The sequence below is a fragment of the Anolis carolinensis genome, chromosome 6 (assembly GCF_035594765.1).
Source record: "Anolis carolinensis isolate JA03-04 chromosome 6, rAnoCar3.1.pri, whole genome shotgun sequence".
NCBI lineage: Eukaryota > Metazoa > Chordata > Lepidosauria > Squamata > Dactyloidae > Anolis > Anolis carolinensis.
Genome location: NC_085846.1, coordinates 72,330,483 through 72,347,067, shown reverse-complemented (window position 1 = coordinate 72,347,067; position 16,585 = coordinate 72,330,483). Strand labels below are relative to the sequence as shown.

Here is a 16,585-nt window from a genome sequence, read left to right as displayed (position 1 = left end):
AGAGAGAGAGCAATTCAAAGACTGTGAGGAGAGAGGGACAGACCTGGGTGTGATATATAAGGCTGCATAGACATGACAGACTGATGTAGCTTGATACAGCAGGTGACACAGCTGTTGGAAACAGTGTGAAAGGGGAGAAGGCAAGGCAAAGTCATTATTTAAAAACAGTACAATCCCCCTGTCTATGAGGAGATACATTCCTGAATTTCACATAGACGCATAAAACCACAGATAAATAATGAACCCTATTGTGTTTTTGGTCCAAGAACACCATAGAGTCATGCTGGAGGATCTAAAAAATGCCTGGAGAGTACACATTCTGTTGAAAAAATGAAACCATGGATACCAGTTCCACAGTTATAAGGGTTGCACTGTACAATAAAGATTAGTAATGTACTGCACATACTGGAGGGGTATTTCAAGTGGGAATCATCATAGAGATCGATTGTTTGAAGTGATCAGCAAATGTAGCCTTTCTTTTGCTTTTCAAAATATGGTAACCTCACCTTGTGTGGGGTTTTTTTTTCCTGTGTCAGGAGCAACTGGAGTTGCTTCTGGAGTGAGAGAATTGGCCATCTGCAAGGATATTGCCCAGGGGACGCCCGGATGTTTTGATGTTTTACCATCCTTGTGGGAGGCTTCTCTCATGTCCCCACATGGAGCTGGAGCTGATAGAGGGAGCTCATCCACGCTCTTCCCGGGTGGGATTCGAACTGGCAGCTTTCAGGTCAGCGAGGCTTTTATCCCCTAGGCCACCGGTGGTGAAAGATAGCCATTGGTTATCAGTATATTATTCATTGTGTATCTTTATATGCTGATAGAAAAGCATACTGGACATTATAGTGCACTTGCCACAATCCTATGTCATTCCTGTGATGTGGAATAGCAGCAACATACTATCATGGTAACGGACAGCTTCTCTCTGCCTCCGGTGTTTCACAATTGCAATGCCTCAGCTCTGTGGAGCTGCACTTCTAGCAGAGCGACAGAACTGCTCCCTTCCACTGTGCCATTCACCCCTTTGATTCTTTTCCTTTTATTTTTAAGACACTTTGCAATTGTGAAGCAGAAAGGAGCAGATTTCACCACAGAAGCTGGAGGACCTCATTGCATGAAGTAAGTCTCAGTACCATGGAGTGATCAGCTGCTATTGGTGGGATTCTCCTATCAATAGACCCTGATGGCTTTGTCATGGGGAGGTGTGGACTGGCAATAACATTGCCAGTCCACACCTCAACATTTGATGATGATCTTGTTACTGTGCTAGTTTGCCACCTCCATGCAAAGAAGTCTATTTTTTACTTAAGTTTATGACCATTGAAATTAAGGTGTGGAATGAAATGAGCTACAATAACAGTATCATATCCAGAATAATTTTATCCAATGACTTTATCACATGAAATAAAATCAGCGTTTCTGCAGATTTAAGAAACTGCAACCAATAGTGCCCTTCACACAACCAAGCTTCAAATGTGGAGGAGAGGTATTTTGCCATTTCTAAAGTGTGGGTTTTCCCAGTGATTCCTAAGCTGGTTGGCAAGTGACTTATTCCTCACTTCTCCACATGAGACATGTAAAAATGTCCAATTTAACATATGATGGGAATTCAGCTATTACTGTTTTGGAACTGAGGAGGTATAGTAAACATTCAAAGATATTCAAAACATTCCATAGAAAATAGCAAGCATGCAAATTCTGTGCTTCTTCTAGTGTCTCCGTAACCTTAGCAAGCTCTCTCTTTCAACATTCCCCTCTCTTCCTGTGTCAGTCATAAAAGTCCTTTCTAACTCTTGCCTCTCTGAAACTCTTGCTGTGCTGTCAGGCTTTTGTTTTGCCTATCAAAGGGTTAGCAGAGAGAGACATATAAGAGAGCTAAAGCTTCATTTCCCCCTCCCTCCTGTTCTCAATTCTGCAACATAAGGATAACCCCTCTATATATGTTGTTGTGAAATTTTCAGACTGTAAATTGAATTCCCAAGATTACAAAGAGAGAAGTTTTTTTAAAAAAAGAAAATGCGGAGGGACAGTGGGGAAAACAAGTCTTTATCATGTAGTGGCAAATCAAATGGATACATCTTAAAGAAAGAGGAGAGAAGGATTAGGTGTGCTAGGGGTTGGAAAATCTTCCCTTTACTTTAAAAATGGGGTGTGGTGAAGCTTAAGGGAAAACCAACTCTCCAAAATGCTTGACTTATCCTGTGGGAAGAAGTCCCTATACTGTACATATCTGATCAAGATCACTGCTCCCCACTGTATTTTTCCCTCCTTGGTGAATGTGACGTAATATTTTTATTTGTGGAAAATACAAAATCATTAGAGACCATGTGTGGTTCAGAAAATGTGAATTGATAAATAATCTTGAAAATGTAAACCAAACAAATTTCTCATCCATCCTCAATCCTACATACAACCACCTGTGAATAAATACCATGGAACATTCTTCTAGATAAACAAGGAAGAATGTGCCTCCAATTCCACATTTTAATAAAATGAAATAACTCCTGTGGAGTTTGCATACGACAAATACAAACGTCATTTCTGCCTTCTTTACAATGGCAGTTTCAGCACTATGTCTGTGTTTATTTATGGGTCAGATATAAATGGCAGGAAGCCCCTTGTTCTCACGCTCTTCTAGGACTGCATTGATACTACACAAACTGCTCCACTCACCAGATGCTTAAGGTGAGGAACTGAAATATACAATTTAATGGCATATTCTATGTCAGCAAAACCTCCAGACAATCTCAATCTTTCTTGTGAGCCGCAGGCCACCTTTGGCTCTGTACATCTCTCTGACCACCTGTTTCACACTTCTTATCAGCCTTGAAAAATCACTGAGATAAAATTCCAGCCATAGGCTAGTGTTGCAACATCCATTCTTGCTCACTTCATTTTCAGAAACATAAATGATTTACATAAAGCTTTTCTAAACCACCCTTCAAAGAAACTCTCTGTCATCCTGCACATTGAAACACCATAGCCATAAAACTGGCATGCCCAGAAGGGAGGCATTAACACATCCTACAAGATACAAAATAAATAATATATAAATACTACACAATTTGCTTCAGACTATTTTAACCAGTGCTAATCTATCATTTAAATTTTATTTAAATTTAATTTTTATTGAATTTATATCCTGTCTTTCTCCCTAGATGGGATCCAAAGCAGCTTCCAGAAACTTAAAACAAGAATACAAAGATCTTTAAATATATATATTAAAAACCGTTGTTAAAACAGTCACGCTGTTTATTGTTTATTGGGTTTTTAATTAGCCAGCTTGGGTTTACTGTGCACTGCCCTGGAATCTTTAGATATAGTGTGGGGTTTTAGTATAGTGGTTTGGGTGTTGGAGTATGACTCTGGAGAACAGAGTTCAATTCCCCACTCAGCCATGGAAATTCATTCTCAGTTCCAGAAAGCCTCCTAATAGGGTCATATGAAGGCTGCCATGTTGGAAATGACTTGAAGGCATAAACAATAATGATACATATTTTAATAAATATAGTATTTCACCACATAATAGTTGCACTTCCTCTCCCTCCCAAAAGGGGAAAATGCTATTATTATGTAGTGGCAACTATTATGTGGTGAAAAAGCCTCTTTTGGGGCAGGCTTTTTTCACCAGATAATAGTCTCTTTGAAGTTTCACCCGTCCATGTACCTGCCCCCTTTTCATAATAGTCACATCCATGAATTAAGGGTGTGACTATTATGTGGGGAATCCTTAAAAAAACAAAATGAGAAACCAAAAAAAGGGGGTGACTATTATTTGATGGTGACTATTATGTGATGAAATGTGGCATATTATAATATAAAATAAATAAATGCTGGTGAATACTTCAGCACTGTCTTAGATAATGTTAGTAACATTAACACATAAAGATGTAAATCAATGATTTTTTGCCCATGTTTCCATGAGGAAAAACAAACAATAGCACAGCACATAGGAACAATCAAAGAATGCTGCAGTGACACCCTTCTCAAAGCATTGTTGTGTTCATTCACAATAAAAAGTATGCAATTCTACAGTGAATAATCTGAAAAAAGTATTGCTCCCCAGAGAGCCTAGGTGACACTAATTCCTGATTTATCATTATATGTTGATACATAAGCACATTGTTTACTTAGGTTTATGACCCTTGAAATTAAGGTGTGGACTGAAATGAAGTACAAGAGTAGTCTCAAATCTAGGACAATTTTGTATGTGTGTGATCACTGTGTCATTTGTACTGATGTAATGTCATCATGGCATATAAACTATTTCGTTAGCATTAATTTAGAATGGCTTAGTGAAAAATGCTTATATGCATTTCTCTTTCTCACTGGCGTTCAGAATAAAACAACGCTTTTTTCTTCGCCACTGCAGTGCAAAATATTGCCTGAAATCTCAGAATAACAGCTTCTACTGTCATCAAAATCATTCCTAGAAATTGTACAGTCAGTTGGTTAGTCATGAATCAAATATGCACATGTGGCCTCCATGCATTTGCTGTATGTATTTGCAGTCATACTACTAGTAATACTAATAATGAGCCCAGCAACACAATCCAATAGAGTAGCAGAAACTATATTTGTATTCATTTCCTGGATGAAAAATGGGTTGCCTGACACTGAAAAAACTCAGTGCATCTACACTGCAGAATTAATACAGTTTGATACCATTTTAACTGTCATGGCTCAATGCTATGGAATCATGAGAGTTGTAGTGTTACAACGTATTTAATTTTCTCTGTCAAAAAATGCTGATGCCTTATTAAATCCCATGATTCTATAGCACTGATTTATGGCATTTAAAAGTGATGTCAAACTACATTAATTCTACAATCAGATGCACCCTCAGTGGGGAAAAATAATACAATGATGAGAATTGTGCACAGTTTCACTCAATATTCACATATCCCAAGGTGTTTGGAAGAATTATTATGAAAAATAAATGCATGTGCTTTTTGTGCAAGAATTGTTGGTATATGTGCAGGAAACAGTATTTCCATATAGCCAAGTAAGGGTTTTTTTTCTTTTTGCACAGGATGGCTCTTTTCTATGCAAAAGGGTCAACTTTGTACAAACCTGTACAGCAAAATCACATACAGAGATAAAAATGTGCAAAACAACAACACAAAAATAGCCACGAGTCAAGATCCTGCATCATCATCATAACTACAATGATAGAACTCTATTATTGGAGTTATAAATGATGATGCTCTCCCTCTTCCCTTTGCAGCCTTGCAGTAACCTGATTAAAGTAGGCGAACAGAATTTTGGCGTCCCCCCCCCCCCACTCCAAACCAATCACTGAAAAATAAAAGTGTTGGATAAGCGAAAATGTTGGATAATAAGGAAAGATTAAGGAAAAGCCTATTAAACATCAAATTACATTAAGATTTTACAAATTAAGCACCAAAACATCATGTTTTACAACAAATCAACAGAAAAAGCAGTTCAAGACATGGTAATGTTATATAGGAATTACTATATTTGCAAATTTAGCACCAAACATTGAACAGAGATATAGGGCAGTGTGGACTTAGATAATCCAGATAGCACCCAGTATTAAAAAAACCCCTCTAAAATCAGGACAATAAATAAAGAATAACACTCTGAAAACAGGAGAAATCCAGACAGTAAACAATCAGGGACAGCTAACACCTCCCAAAAAAAAGATTCTCCTAGGCAAGAAGCCAGGCCTTGAAGCCACAGGGTCATTAAATACTAATCAAGGTGATTAATTAGAGTTCTTTCTCCTACCCTGGACCTTCTACAGATATATAAATCCCACTTACCTCACAATCTCTGAAGGCCCCCAAAGGCGGGCACAGTGCCAGCACCGGGAGGCCTGGCACGGGCACCTGGCACCCCCCCCCGGCGCGGGCACCGGGCACCCCCCCGGCGCGGACATTGGGAACCTCCCGGCGCGGGCACCGGGCACCCCCCAGCGTGGGCACCGGGCGTGGGCACCGGGCACCCCTCGGCACGGGCAACAGGCACCGGGTGCGGGCACCGGGCACAGCCCGGAGCGGGCACCTCCCCCTCCCAGCCCTGCATCTTGGACTAGGGGAGAAGCTCAGCCCCGCCCTCTTGAGCAGGAGCCACGCCCACCCCTCTAAGCCACGCCCCCTTTCCAGGGGCACTGAGTAATGTTTTTTCTGGAAAGGGGGCGGTAGGCCAAATAAGTTTGGGAACCACTGTTTTTAAACTATGAGGTTTCAAAAGAGTGTATATCTTTTGGGCACTTACAACTGCAAAGAAACAACCATCCTCTGGTAACCAAATATATTTTTGTAGTGGCATGTTTTTGTCCTTGGTAGTTCAAAGACATGGTTCTTCAGTTTAACAGTCGAGTTAGCTATGTGCCGTTACATGAAAGCTTATAAATATAACTTGTTCAAAGGGTTGACTTCTAACAAGGTCACGCTTTTCTTGACTAGTAGTTTTCAAAAGGTGGTCTCAACATAGTCATGGAGATTTACATTTGCCAAAAGGATACGTGCCCAGAGACTGGGTGGAGTTATTTTCCAATACCTCCTGCTCCTCCCCCCCCCCCCCCCCCGGTATGATTAGTTCCTTGTTTAGCATTTCCACAATTCATCTTTAATGCTAAATATTACTCATTCTGTAAGGTCATCTTTGGTGCCAAAAGTCACAACCACCCCTCCTTTACCTGCTGGTTTAAGGATAATGTCCTGATATTTGTGTCGATTGCTCTGGAGCCAGATTTCTTACTTGGCATAGATTATGTCATGTTTGAACACTGGGAGAAGACAAATGTTTAAACATGGCACAGTCTAACTAGGGCAGAAAAGCTTGTCCTGAGCAATCTACACAAATGTCAGGACATTATAAATGAGACCACATTAAAGCTTTAGATGTTCAATCTAATTACTTCAGAACTGAAACAGAACCTATGTCACAAAGGCAGCAACAGAGGGGGGAAAGCTAATTTAGGCAGGAAATGCTTTCCTAAATAGAAGCAATGTTTACAGAAGGGTAAAATGAAAGCAAAGCAAGCCCTCTTTGGGGAAAGGATTCCAATCTCTTACATCCAAACATGCAGAATTTATATTGTCACAAGACACAAGACTTGCCATTTATAATGCAGTTCTTTCTACGCTTGTGCAATCTGTAAAATAAACCTCACCGTGCTACTCATGAGGACAGGATTTTCTGGTCACATTCCACAAAAGAGCAAAATGAATGGCCATGACCTGAAGGTGGTTTTCTAACTACCATATAGTTGATGGTCCCATTGCATTTGTCCATGGGTGTGCTGACATCTAGTGCCCAGACCAGTAAATAATGGGCCAATTATGTCAAAGAAGGATGTGGCAAAACAGTTGTGCTGATAAGGAGGGCATACAGAAGAGTAGAAGCAAATTTGCACTAGGGAGCTAGAGAGAAAAGGCTATGTTTGATAGCATCCATTGTTTAGCTATCCTGTCTCATTTTAAATTTAATGTTTGGCTGCACTCACAAAATGAATATATACAGCTTAGTATCGATTCCATTGCTGTTTCCTTGATCTTGAAAGTAATATTTTAGAAAACAACTAATTTTTTTAAATTAGTTATTTAGCCAACAACTAAGGTTTAGAACTACATTGCCATTGTAACTCAGGATGTAACAGTCTAGAACAGGGGTCCCAAAACTAAGGCCCGGGGGCCGGATGCGGCCCTCCGAGGTCATTTACCTGGCCCCCGCCCTCAGTTTTATAATATAATATATTGTATATACATATAATATTGATAATAATATTATAATGTAATACAATATAACACTAATAATAATACCATATAATAACATTAATTATATATTCTATATTACTAATAATATTACAGTATAGTGGTATAGTTCAATATAGTAATATATAAAAGGGTAATGGAATCACGGCACCGGACAAAACAACTAAACTAAATGCCCCACAACCTCAAAAATTGACAGCACAACCTCTCATCTACGCTTCTACGTTCATACAACAAAAAGAAAAGAAAAATTAAGTCCTAGCCACAGCAACGCGTGGCCAGGCACAGCTAGTAGTAATATATAATGCTAATATTGTGCTATGCTAATAATATAATATATTGTATGTACATATAATTTGTAAGCCACTCCGAGTCCCCTTTGGGGTGAGAAGGGTGTGACACAAATGTAGTAAATAAATGCAGTAAATAAATAATAAATAATTTATTATTTATCTGAAATGACTTGAAGGCACACAACAACAACAACAACAACAACAACAACAACCCTAATTAACTTGACTATCTCATTGGCCAGCCCAAATCTGAAATGACTTGAAGGCACACAACAACAACAGCAACAATAACAACAACAACAACCCTAATTAACTTGACTATCTCATTGGCCAGAAGCAGGACCACATTTCCCATTGAAATCCTGATAAATGTATGTTGGTTAAAATTGTTTTTATTTTTAAATATTGTATTGTTCTTGTTGTTGTTGTTTTTGCACTACAAATAAGACATGTGCAGTGTGCATCGGAATTTGTTTGTATTTTTTTTCAAATGATAATCCGGCCCCTCAACAGTCTGAAGGATTGTGGACCGGCCCTCGGCTTAAAGAGTTTGAGGACCCCTGGTCTAGAATAAATGCAGTCTGACACCAACTGCTATATCTCAATGGCCCCATGTACGCTGCCATGTAATGCGGTTTGAAACTGCATTCGATGGTAGTGTAGCTGTGGAAACATAAGAGTCCTCCTTTTTCCATTACATCAATACTTTTTAGAAAAATACAAGTACTTTTTTATCTTCCTTTCATCAGCTTCTTGGGAGCTGAGCAGTGTGCCATCAATAGGAAAGAAGGAGGTGGGAGAAGGCAAGATGGGAGCATAGATGCATAGACAGCAAAACAGATAGCCTGAAGGTGGTTGAGATAGATAGATGTGCTTTGTGGATCTTATATTTCTGGAAAGTGATTTCACATAATAAATGATAAAAGTCTTAGATATATAGTATAGCACTTAGAACAGTTTCCTCAGACATAAGTTATATTAGGTTAAACGGGTCTTACAACTAAGTAAAATGTTCACAGGAGATTTATCTATGTGCATTATTTAAGAACCTATCCCTTTCCTTTTTGCAATGTAACCCATAGCAGGATAAACGGTGGGCCAGACTCAGGGGTGGAAGAGGGATTTATATTTAGGTGAAATAGAGAGTGGTGTTAAGGGCAAGAAAAACAAGCCTCCCATTTCAGAGTGATACTTACTTTGCAATATTTTTTCTTGTAAATGATGTCCAGACTAAAACACAGCAGGAGAACAATATTACAACCAGGTTCTTATTTTGCCCAATACAGCAATGTACACAATAAGTTAAAAATTGGCATGTTGTACATATTTGCAAAATATGCAAGTTATGTTACTAGATATGGGGAACTGGAATGTGGCGATCCTATCTCTTTCAAAGAGATAAAGCATTGTTATGGTGTGGCAAAAAGAGCATGCACTGCTCGGGTCGCATACAAAGCAGTAAACCTAGGTCTGAAATAGCTATTTGGCAGGATATATTAAGATGGTAGGCAGAATAGGTATTCTTTTTCCTTGTTTTTAATTCAGGTGTGGGCAAAGTACCCTATGTACTCAGGTACAAGTATACATTTTAATTAAATATCAACTTATCCACAAGTCAATGTAAGTATCGTACCTTAACTTAATGGTAAAGGTAAAGGTTTTCCCCTGATATTGAGTCTAGTTGTGTCCAACTCTGGGAGTTGGTACTCATCTCCATTTCTAAGCTGAAGAGCCGGTGTTGTCCATAGACGCCTCCAAGGTTATGTGGCCGGCATGACTGCATGGAGCACTGTTACCTTCCCACTGGAGCGGTAACTATAGATCTACTCACATTTGCATGTTTTTGAACTGCTAGGTTGGCAGAAGCTGGGGCTAACAACACAAGCTCACCCTGCTCCCCGGATTCTAACCACCAACCTTTCAGTCAGCAAGTTCAGCAGCTCAGCAATTTAACCCACTGCGCCATTGGGGACTTATATATATATATATATATATATATATATATATATATATATATATAAACTTATATATATTAAAAAGTAACCATCCCCTTCTCTAAGTCGGGTGTTAAAGGCAAGAAGGTTATCTGTTCCAGGAAAACGTAAAAGAAACACCAGCCCTCTCTACTCTTTCCAATGCAGCACCGTTTCTGGCATTTCTGAATGTCTAGGAAGAGAAGTAGTGGTGGTGGAGATCATTCTCTGTGGAATGACCCTCAATAAGCAGACAGTGTGGTTCCCAAGACGTGACCCCTGAACCAGCTACAGCAGAGCTTTCCAACCATTTCATGTTACTGACACACTTTTCAAACATGCATCATTTCGTGACACAGTAATTCCATTTTACTAGCAAACCAGAGATTAAACCAACCCCTTATAAGAGATACAGACACATACAGAAATTCTATTAATAAAATGTATGGGGGCACAACATATCTCAACATATCTCATAAAAATCTTTTTTTCTTCAAATATATGATTTATGGTATTGCCTATTTACATAGACTCAAAGGTGTTTTGTTACATTTGCGCAACACACTTACACACTGCAGCCGACACACTGAAAATCTCTATAATTACAGTAGAGTCTCGCTTATCCAACGTAAACGGGCCGGCAGAACGTTGGATAAGCGAATATGTTGGATAATAAGGAGAGATTAAGGAAAAGCCTATTAAAAATCAAATTAGGTTATGATTTTACAAATTAAACACCAAAACATCATATTAGACAACAAATTTGACAGAAAAAGTAGTTCAATACACAGTAATGCTATGTAGTAATTAGTGTATTTACGAATTTAGCACCAAAATATCATGATATATTGAAAACATTGACTACAAAAATGCGTTGGATAATCCAGAACGTTGGATAAGCGAGTGTTGGATAAGTGAGACTCTACTGTATCCATTTGATTTTAACTGGATGTACAATTTAATTATACTGTTATGGGTTTTTTTCCCAAAAAATCATTGTGATTATTTTCAATGCCTTAAATTTGTTTTAATTAACTGTATTTTACATTTTATTATTTCAGTGTGTTTCTCTTTAATCGCTCCAGGAGGCTTTGCCTCAAGAAACAGGACAGAAATATTTTAAATGTATAAGAAGTAAACAAAGTCATTTCCTTTGTGTGTGTTTGTGTGTGTTCAGGGTCATTGCACAGAAGGGTATAGAGCATGTTTTCTAACTAGAAATAGAAACAAAGGATAGTTTCTCTAGGCCTTCTCTGTAGTTTACAGACCCATTGGCCCTAAGACATTCAACAGAAGGTGTGAGTAATCACCTTGAAGAATCACATCAGCGTGACTCTTTCGGGGGAATTTGTTTTGAAGCTTTTTATTCAGCTGCCTCTACAAAAGCAAGAAGTCCGCGAGATGTTATTTTTCATTGTTCACCTCAGTGCAAAAAGAACTACGGCTAATTTACTAGTTTCACGCAAAGCACGAAGCCATCATTTTCTTTTATTGGGCTCACCGGGGGCAGTCATCGCTCTTTCCGAAATGCAGATGGTCACCCCGTTCTTATTCATCCTGAGAGGATGAACACAAGCATGCTGCTCAGGTAACCAAAGAAAGCGCTGCTCCAAACAGCAGGATCAATGGCAGGGTTGTTAACTAACCATAGTTAACCATCTTTGACACAGCCGCTATAAATTGCTGCTTCACAAGGATCTCGGAAATATGCGGCATTAGGAAAGATTTACAACATGCATGTTCTGTCATCCAGACAGCGGTAATATACTTTCAGCAGATAAAGAACTGGAAATGTTGACTTGCAGAATCGTCTAGTCACAGTCAATTTTGCATTGTATTTGCTTGACATGTTGTGGTTAAGTGATACATTACTCTGTGCTTTGCATTTCCCCTTTCTGCCTTCCCATTCCCACCATCAGCTCAATGTTCCCAAAGACTTTGTCCCACATCAGAGAGACCACAGCTAGGTAGAGTTTCACTTATCCAATATAAACGGGCCGGCAGAACGTTGGATAAGTGAATATGTTGGATAATAAGGAGGGATTAAGGAAAAGCCTATTAAACATCAAATTAGGTTATGCTTTTACAAATTAAGCACGAAAACATCATGTTATTCAACAAATTTGACAGAAAAAGCAGTTCAATACGCAGTAATGCTATGTAGAAATTACTGTATTTACGAACTTGGCACCAAAATATCATGATGTATTGAAAACACTGACTACAAAAAAGCATTGGATAATCCAGAACGTTGGATAAGCGAGTGTTGGATAAGTGAGACTCTACTGTATATATATACACATCCATCCCTTCCACCGGATAATTACTTTGTTCATTACCATGGTCCTGCATTGACTATACAGCTTCTAGCTCACTTGCTCAGCACAGTTACAGCATTTCCTAGTCTGATTCATGAATTAAGAAGAGAAGGAAGGAAATACAATGTTTGGGGGCACTGGAAACATTCACTAGATGTGAAATCTCATAACTTTACAACATACTCACTGTGATATCTTGCCTAGCTTTTCCCTCCTCTGTTCATTTCCTGGTTTAACTCTCCCTTTGGTGTGGACTTTTCCATTTGCACTTAGTTTTAAAGGTGGAGTTTAAAACCCCCCTAGAAGCTTGGGTGAGTTGCTTCAGCCCTGCTGCCTTAGAGCTTAACTGAAAGGTTTTTGCCTTTCAAAGAAGGTCAGCAATTCTCTGGGTTCCTTGGCCTGGCAATCCAAACAGGCATTCTATAAGCTACCAACATAGCTTAGATTATTTTACTATATCATAGCCTAGTACTTTACCATACAGTTACTATAGCAAGTATATACCATAGCACGTTGTAGTGAACCTTACCTATTAGGCCGGGAATGAAGTCTTGGTAACAGTGAGTGAGGCAGGCATCCATTTTGTTGAGGAATGCCAGGCAGCCATTTTGAGTGTGGTTAGAAAGGGGGAGGAGCTTAGAGACTCCTAGGATTGGCCAACCAGAGCAGATGGGAGGAGCCAAGTCTTAGAGTGCAGAGGGGAAAAAAAGTTCCAGGCAGTTCTGTTTGGAGGGTTTGAAGAAGGGAGTTCTGTTTTGGTGTTTGAAGAGAGCAGTTCGGTTTTGGAGTTGGGAGTGTGTGTGAGAGAGAACTGAAAGCTGTGGAAACTGACAGGCTAGGTGAGGCAGTTTGAATCTCTTGAGGGGAAGATAACTCAAAGGATTGTTTCTCACTACTGGGCTGGTTAATAGAAGGACTCTAGGTTAGAGTTAATTAACAACCCAGGGGAACTCGTGCCTATTCTCAGCAAATAGAGCAAGAGTTTTTTGTGACTAATAGATAGATTGGTTGGTTGGAACAGTTTGAAACTAAGTGAAGTAACCTGAAACATACAACTAAGTTAAGCTGAAAAACGTCTGTAACCATTTAAATTTTTATTCTATTTTCAACTTTCAAGAGCCTCCACAGTGTATATTTTCCATCAAGAAGACTTTATAAAAGTTCCAGCAATACAACAATAAAATATCACAGAAAAGCCTCATAGTGAACATCAGTTTGGGAGTCATGGGCAGAAACCATGGGGGCAGGAAATGGGAGAAGTTTGCCTCAGACACATTTGACAACAAAAAGCCTAAAAACATTTTAGGTTGGTGGCAGCTACCATTTTTAAAGAAAATCTGTTATAATTAGCCTCCCCGCTTTGCTGATTCCTTTATATTGGTTGCAGCGGTGGGATATTTGATAAAAAGATTCCCCCCTTCCTGATGAAGTAGCCTCTCCTCTCCGCTCGTTTCCTTTATACACGTATATACCATATACCGGTAGTTTATAAAGCCTAATGTACTTACCTATAGCCTAGTATATACCAAATACCGTATATACTTGAAGATAAACCGAGTTTTTCAGCCCGTATTTATGAGCTGGAAAAGCCTCCCCCGGCTTATATTCAGGTCAAGCCAGCAGCGGAGCCTGGAGGCCACAGTATGTTTTCTTTTCCAAAACCTCCCTCATCTGCTTCTCCTCCCAGGCTGGCTATCTTATATTTTTTTTGAGAGAGAGACAGAGAAGAAGGGAATGTTTTCAAAAGCGAAAGGAGAGTGTGAGAGAAACCCTTGCAATCCAGATTGTATGGGCAGAAGGGGAAGAAAAAAAAGATATTCTTGCAAATTTGCATGATTCATTACTATTACTATTATTATAATAATAATTCTAATTACTACTACTACTACTATTATTGCAAGAACATTTGAGTCAAAAGGGAAGGAAGGAGGGAAAAGAGAGCAACAGAAGGTGTGTATTTCTTTTTATAGAGTTAATTTACTGTTTTTCTTTGAAATACAGTAAATATTCAAAACATTTAACCCACTGATGCCTCAATTAATGTAATTTTATTGGTATCTAATTTTATTGAAATTTACCAGTAGCTGCTGCATTTCCCACCCTCGGCTTATATTCGAGTCAATAAGTTTTCCCAGTTTTTTGTGGTAAAATTGGGTGCCTCAGCTTATATTCGGGTCAGCTTATACTCGAGTATATATGGTAGTTTTCTTTTTCTTTTTCCCAGCGTGCCATCACACCCACCAACATTTCAAAGATGAAAACTAAGACCCATATGCCCAAAGAACATTATGGTGTGGCCAAAATAATAAAAGTAATTAATAAGGAGGAAAATACAAGTTCAAAGAAGCTGCAGCAGGTTGTTTTTTCCTGAGCCTACTGGGAAAAGCAGGATTCTGCCTCCTCTCCCCTTGCTGATTTAACTGAAAGCAAATTGCTTTTGCACTTTTAAAATCTGAAGCAATTATTCCCAAGCATTGCCATTGTGGCCGTACTTTAGGTGGCAAAATATCTTGGGATGTCACTGAGTCCATCTTTGATGTAGTTTCCCAAGTCCGAAACATCATTTCATTTGGCAGCTATTCAAGAATGAACACAGTTTTCAGGAAGATATAAGCTCTGTTCCTCTCTTTGAAAGGGCAGTTGGTTTCCCCTTGTATTATCTTATTTGTATATCTATTGTAATATCAACTTTCTCCTCTGAAATTATATCTAGAAGGCTTTTTGAACAGTGTTGATGCATCAATGGTGGTGGTAGAAACTGTAAACAAAATACAGTCAGACCCCCATTTCCACGGGATCTCGGATTTTTTTTGTCTATTCGTGCAAAATCCATGTATACTGTGCTCATCCTGTATTTCATCTACCATCTCTACCACAACCATTGATGGAGATAAAGGCTCCTGGCCCAATAATACCATAGTTTTCTTATAGAGGACCTAAACGTGCCTATGACATATTCTGTCAGACATAAATAAACGAAGCCACAGATATCAATCCTGCAGACATAGAGGTAGTACATCGCCTGTTTGACATCTGATTCCACCTTAAATGCTTCATTTTGGGAGCCATTGCTGTCCAGACTGTTGCCATCATATCATCATGGAGGAGCTGCAGAATGTTCATGAATTTATCAGGGCATCCAATTTTTAGGAGAATGTCCCAGAGAGTATTGCGATTCACTGTGTCGAATGTCTTTGCAAGGTCTTTGCAATATACAGAGCTTGTTTTTGTTCTCTGCATTTTTTTTTGAGCTGTCATACAGAAAAGATCATATCCACTATTCCTCTGGAGGGGTGGAAACCATTCTGGGATTCTGGGAGGATATCTTCAGAAATAGGTAGAAGGCAGTTTGCAAGGATTTTTGAGAAAATTTTCCCAGCAGAGGTTAAAAGGAAGAAACCTCAATCGTTTCCACAGTCTGTTCTTTTCCTCTTTTTGAAGAGGGTGATGATGGTGACATCTCTGAAGTCTGCTAAGATTTTCTCAGTTGCCCACACTTTTTCAATGAGCTGGTTAAGTTCTTGTGTCAGCTCAGGTCCACCCTCTTTAATGACTTTGGTATGGATCCCATCAGGTCTGCTGGCTTTTTTTAGTTAGCTGATGGCTTTACTGACTTTCTTCAAACTAGATTTGCTAGAGAATCTTTACAGCCACATTGGAGCTGTGGTTAAAGAGGTTATTGTAGTGCTCTTTCCAATGTAGTGCAATTCATTTTTCATCCTTCAGAAGTTTAGTTCCAACGTTCACTTCATGATTTGTTCACTTCATAGCTATGATACTGCAGCTTGTTGATAGGAAGCTTCCCACTGGCATAGAAATCACCTATCGTGCAGATGGCAAGTTATTTAACCTCAGCAGACTCAAAGCCAAAACCAAGGCCACAACAACATATTTTATAGAACTCCAATATGCTGATGATAATGTAGTGTGTGCTCGTTCAGAAGAAGACCTACAAGCCACTCTAAACACCTTTGCAGAAGCATATGAAAAGTTTGGCCTCTCAGGACCTCTTCACAAGGCCCCTGGGACCATGCCATTTTGCTGGCGAAATGGCAGGTGTGTGAGGTGCCCCATGGCACCCCTGTCCCCATCAGATGGGGTAAAGGATAGCAATGCGTATTGCCACATTGCCCTTTCCCCCATCAGTTGGGTGAAAGGGCAAAAAAATTCAGGTAGCTCCATGAAAGCTATCCAAAACACACTTTCCTCTCCATCGTGGCACTTTGTGACAGGAATGGGGGTGGGGCCAAGCCAGCATCTTG

General features: G+C 39.3%; 1 long non-coding RNA gene across 1 annotated transcript in view; it reads right to left on the bottom strand.

The window, feature by feature from the left end:
* Positions 1–14,211, bottom strand: part of LOC134292432 (uncharacterized) — a 97,244-nt gene extending 83,033 nt beyond the window's left edge. Inside the window, exon 1 of the long non-coding RNA XR_009999668.1 lies at positions 12,853–14,211. This is a non-coding gene — a long non-coding RNA (uncharacterized LOC134292432). The remainder of the gene's footprint in view (positions 1–12,852) is intronic.
* Positions 14,212–16,585: the final 2,374 nt, after the last annotated feature.